The sequence below is a fragment of the Alosa sapidissima genome, chromosome 11 (genome assembly GCF_018492685.1).
Source record: "Alosa sapidissima isolate fAloSap1 chromosome 11, fAloSap1.pri, whole genome shotgun sequence".
Classification (NCBI taxonomy): domain Eukaryota; kingdom Metazoa; phylum Chordata; class Actinopteri; order Clupeiformes; family Clupeidae; genus Alosa; species Alosa sapidissima.
In genome coordinates, this window is record NC_055967.1 from 858,256 (window position 1) to 864,050 (window position 5,795).

The following is a 5,795-nucleotide window of genomic DNA, read 5'->3' on the forward strand; positions in this document are numbered from 1 at the left end:
TGCACCTTCCTGTGTAAGACTACAGTTAGGAGCCAAACTTGTGAAAGTTAGGTGTGTTTTATGGGGAAATGTTTTGGATATCATAGAAATGATGGTCATATGAAGGACAGATATACACACGAGGCATTTAATCAATGATACAGTATACCAGCTTGGCTTTTTATGTAAGCTTGCCTTTTATGTAGGTACATTGTAAAAGGCAATCTTACATAAAAAGCCAAGCTGGTATATCATTGATTAAATGCCTTGTGTGTATGTGTCCTTCATATGACCATCATTTCTATGATATCCAAAACATTTCCCCATAGAAACACACATAAGTAGCAAATTGTTGCAACACTATGGAAGACAAAGCTCTTATTTCTTTCCTAAAAGTTTTAGTTGTTGTTCCACAAGTTAAGGTTCAGAAACTTTTGCTAATATGTTCCACTCACCGTGCTATTACTAACACTACTTCGGCCAGCAAGACTGCGGGGATATGTTGTTTTGTGTGTTGGTAGAGGACTCTGTAATCACATTGTTGCACATGCCACGCACTCAGGTAAACGTAACCTAACCAGTTGGTCATTAAAAAAACAAAAACATCGGGACGCTGCAGAGTAAAATCCACATTATATATGCCCTATAAAAGGTTAGTGTCAAAGTAACAAGTAAACAAGAAACATTTTATTGAAAAACTTGTGGACATCATAGAAATACACAACATGGAACAATACATGAACACCCAAAATGAACACAATGAACAAACTATAAACCAATTATATATATATATATATATAATAAATAAAGGAACAAGTGGTTGGCAGGGAGGATCCTCAAGGGAACGTGGCAAACCGCAGATATGCGGCAGGGGCTGGAGCCAGAAGTGCTCCACCACTACGTGGATCTCTGGTAGGTCAAGGTCTACCCACTGCAGCATCGTTATGATACATCTGGGTGCAAGCCTAGATTGTCAGGTGGTTGATCCTTTGCAGGTTCCCCACTTTGTACTAATGGAGGTGAAATGGCCAGACATCACCAGCATCACGAGGCACCTCACATCAAGTTCGTTGGGGAGAAACATCAACTAAAAATGAGTCACCGGAATTTCACCCAGGTGCAAGGTCAGCTTGTGGTCACTGGCCTTCCCTGGTGTGACAGTCACTGACACCAAGTCAGACATTTCCGTGTAGAGGAGAGGATTTGGTGAGATGAGTCCTTCATTGAAGTTCTGAAAGACAAATTAGATATTTTTTATCGTTCCACATTTATGGACGTATTTCTTCAATAGTATATGTGTATGTGTGTGTCAAAAGTCAAAGTCAAAGTCAAAGTCTGCTTTATTGTCAATTTCTTCACGTCAAGACATACAAAGAGATCGAAATTGCGTTTCCTACTATCCCACGGTGGAGACAAGACATAAGTGTGTGTGTGTGTGCATGCGTGCGTGCTTTGTTCAATTTTCAATTTGTCTGTTTTACAATTATTCTGTTGATCAGCATGTGGGCGTGCATGTGTGTGTGACATATTTCTCGATGTGTTTTCTTGATTTCGGATTCAGTGATTATTACTAACAACTTAGCATGTGGGAGTGTATGGGTGCGTGCGTATGCATATATAAGAGCAGTTTTACAATTAAGTTTAGTGAAAATACTCACGTGACAACACCAGCACCTCCAGTTCCACTATCCTCGTGTGAGCTGCATCCAATGCACCTACCTGATGTAAACAAATAGACAAGTAGAGAAAAAGTAGAGAAATAATGAAACGGATCACAGCACCTCTTTAAACTCAGTCCATATCAAGAATAGCTTATTTTCCTGATGCTGACATCCTGCTAAACTGTAAACAACAATGCTTATTAATTAATTACGGTACACTACAATTACTGTAGTGTGCAATGATGACATACTGTAGTAAGTTATGAGTGCTGTGACACAAAATAACATCCCAATAATCTGTTTTTCAGTAAAAGGTGTATGAAATATAAATGTATGAAATAATCTCTCGTTTAGTTTAAAACAGACACACTAACACAATTTGCTGTCTAAACCTAGCTAACATTACTATCTATATATCTTTGCTTTGTTACCTAGGGCTATTGGCTCTGTGCAGCACTAGAGACAAACTCCACGTAGTGCATGTAGGCGGATGGAAGCTAAAATCACGTAAATATCTACTTGAAACAGAGCAGACTGGCACACAGTAGTGCTCCTTGGAGCTGCCCACGGGTTTAAGAAGCGTGAAACACTTACAGCAACTGAAGCATTCATCTTTAGGTGTTTTTTAAAAGCGATTACAACGAGCGAGAAACGTGTGCCGTTCACCCACCATAACACAAACACAAAGTTCGTCTTTCATTAGTGTTAATTTCGTCAGACGAGACGAGAGGAAATATGTTCGTCAACGACCTTTTTTTTCATGACTAAGACGAGACGATGATGAGACGGCAGTAATGTCCTGAAACACTGACTAAGACTATCTTAAGATGCATTATCGTTGACGAAAAAAGACGAGACTAAAATGTTTTGCATGAAATAAAAACTAAGATAAAATCTCTCTTCATTTTCGTCTACAAAATGAGAAGACAGAATATCTAGCTGTTACGTTTTCAAAATATTCCGAATGAGTTCATACGCAACAGCTTTCCTGTAGGCTGGTCTACATGCTGTTGCTGCAACCCTGTGGCTGCAACACGAAACTACATGGAACAAGAACACTGGAGATTTCTGCCAGAGTTAGCAAGCTAACTACCTAAGCTTTATGCCACAAAGCTACATACCCAGAAGTTGAAGCTTCTCTCATACAAATTAACATCCCCCAGAATGTCCATACGAAAATGTTCATCATGTAATGTCAACTATTTAACTAGTTAGACTGATGATGCAAAGTTTGCTAGCAAGTAAGCTAATATGGAAAGTTCGCTAGCAAGTTAGCTATGGCTAAGATGGAGAGTCTGTTTGGGGAATGTGTTGTGTTTGGGCGCATATCGCCATCTAGCGAGGCGGAGTAAAACATTAATACTTTGGCCTACGACAGTGTTTCTCAAACTTTTTCAGTTTCAGGACCACATAACTAACCCTAGCTAAAAAAAAAAAAAGATTAGACCTACTTCAACAGTAGCCTATAATTAGTCTACACAATAGGCCTACTCACTGAACCACCTTGCTTATTGTCTTTGCACTTTTCTTATTGTGTGGATTTATACTGTATGATTTAAACTGGCATATCTTACATAGACAGTGTTGCAGAACTGTTTTTACATACAAGTTGGTTCAATATTGCAAACAACTCATCTATATTATATTTTACCACGTCTGCTCACGGACCACTTGGGATAGCTTGCGGACCACCAGTGATCCCCGGACCACACTTTGAGAAACACTGGTCTACGAATATGACAGTGGTCCAGTCAAATCTTTTACTGTCTATGGTCAAATCCCAGCTGAGCTATAACTGTAGCTCGACTTACCTGTGCATGTAAACATACTGACTGACAAAAAATCAGAATGAGTAATTATAACAGACGAGTAGCCCTGTGGACACACAATATTGTTGGAAAATTGAGATGTGTGAAACACTATTTGACTCAAATGGTAATCAGAAATAATTTGTTATAAAAAAAGAGACTAAAATGTGTTAACTAAAACTGACTAAGACTAAGATACCTTTAGTTTTCTTTTGACTAAAACTAGACTAAAATGACGAGACCTCTAGTCGACTAAAACTTGACTAACAAAAATGATATTTGAATGACTAAATATGACAAAGACTAAAAAGGAAATTTCATCACAAGACTAAGACTAAGACTAAATTAAAAATAGGTGACAAAATTAACACTATCTTTCATGTCATGCCGTAGGCTGGTGTATTTAGGAAAAAGGTGGAAGCTAAAATTGCGTTTAAATATCTACTTGAAACCGAGCAGACTGGCACACAGCAGTGCTTCATGGAGCTGCCCACGGGTTTAAGAAGCGTAAAACACTTGCATACATTGTATTTCATACATTTTGGCACAACTGAAGCATTCATCTTTAGGTGCTTTTTAAAAGCGATTACAACGAGCGAGAAACGTGTGCCGTTCACCCACCATAACACAAACACGAAGTTCGTCTTTCATATCATGCCGTAGGCTGGTGTATTTAGGAAAAAGGTGGAAGCTAAATTTGTGTTTAAATATCAACTTGAAACCGAGCAGACTGGCACACATCAGGGCTAATCAGTCACCCGTGGTTTTAAGAAGCTTTTGCACATTGTAACGTTATTTCTTACGTTTTTGGTACAATTTAAGTACTCATTATCTAGTGCACAGAGCCAGTAAAATCCTCCAAATAAACATAATGTATATGCAAATGTACACCTGACTATTTATCTCCTTGCCAGTTCATCTACTCAGATCAAATCTTACCAGGGGATGGTCGTGCGTCGTAGTCGTGGTCCGTAGCTTAGCTAGCTAGCAACACCAACTTCGTTTCCACAAGGTTGTTGGACTTCATGAACATCAAACCCCAGTCTTTCAGTTGTCCTCTCAAAAACAGACTTCCTGGCTTGGGTTGTGTCAGAGACCCATGAAAAAACAAAAGGTACCGCGTCTTGTTTAACTCTGGTTTGTTAAAACCACTAGGTGTTTTGTACAGGTCACTGCTATGGAAATGCATACTAGAAACGACTGTGCTATTAGAGACGTTAAACAGTGGGCCTTCCTCTCTCCTGATGGCTTGAATCCATTTTCTTCGATGGTCCACATTGCGGGGAAAATTATGAAAGCTCAAATATGGTTGTTTTTATCTGCTGTTGGTACACAGAGGTACATAATACCGCCTTGTGCAAATCATCTGTGCAATTGCCATTCACCGTGAAAGGTGTTCCGAATGACCGGAAGTAGCGATCCGTCTTAAAGTAGCAAAACGGAAGAGACGCCATTTTTAGATGAGATAGGCTTACAGTATGTTTGTGCAGCATGCGTGTCAGATACCCTTCCCCCTCCCCCTCGGGTTTTCAGCCAATCAAATGACGACGTTTCTTGTACTGTCGTGCTGGCTGTCGAAATGATCAGCAGCACAAATGAGTTCGCTAAAATATTGGTGGGGACAATTTTGTCATCTTAAAATATTGGTTAGGACTAGTCATGAGCGTCCCACCCTAAATCTACGCCCATGCCGGGCACCCTCTCTAATCTTATTGAGTTACCCCTTGACAGCAAGAAACAGCAAAAAAAAAAACTTTAACCGACAAAACCAGGTTCACCTAAATTATGGCATTTGGCTGCCGGACTATGGGGGAAAAGTGAGAGTGAGGAGAGGGGGGGAATGAAGATTCACCTCCAGCTATCTGATGCATGTTTTAATGGAAATGTTCACGGCCGCCTTATAAAAAAACGCAAACGAGAGAGACACGTTCAAGTTGTACCTACGCCGGTGCAGCGACCTGGCTCTTAATAGTCTGTGGAGATGCCTCTCGCTAATAATGAATCCCTCCAATGCCAGGCTTTTCAAAATGTCTTTGTATTTCATTCCCAGCCTAAAATAGCACTCTACCATACTATCCCTGTCCATTGTGTGACAGCAGCTGTTCCTGTTTGAGGAGTTGCGCTTGATTTGCTCATCCAGCTGTCCAGTGCACAGCCTATAGGCCTACCTATTTCGTGGCCACAAATTACTATTTCGTGGGAACGAATTAATATTTTGTGGCCACAAATTACCTATTTCGTGGGAACGAATTAATATTTCGTGGCCACAAATTAGTACTTTGTGGGAACGAATTGCTATTTCGTAGCCACAACTTATTATTTTTTTCCCCCATGACATATCCGGGGC

At 40.0% G+C, this 5,795-nt stretch overlaps 1 long non-coding RNA gene across 1 annotated transcript; it reads right to left on the minus strand.

Annotated features, from left to right (window-relative positions):
* Nucleotides 1–1,149: 1,149 nt before the first annotated feature.
* On the minus strand, nt 1,150–4,860 carry LOC121724262. The gene is made up of 3 exons (XR_006035172.1): nt 4,388–4,860; nt 1,638–1,698; nt 1,150–1,210 (listed from the first exon to the last, which is right to left on the minus strand). It is a non-coding gene; the product is annotated as an uncharacterized LOC121724262 (long non-coding RNA).
* Between the last annotated feature and the right edge of the window lie 935 nt (nt 4,861–5,795).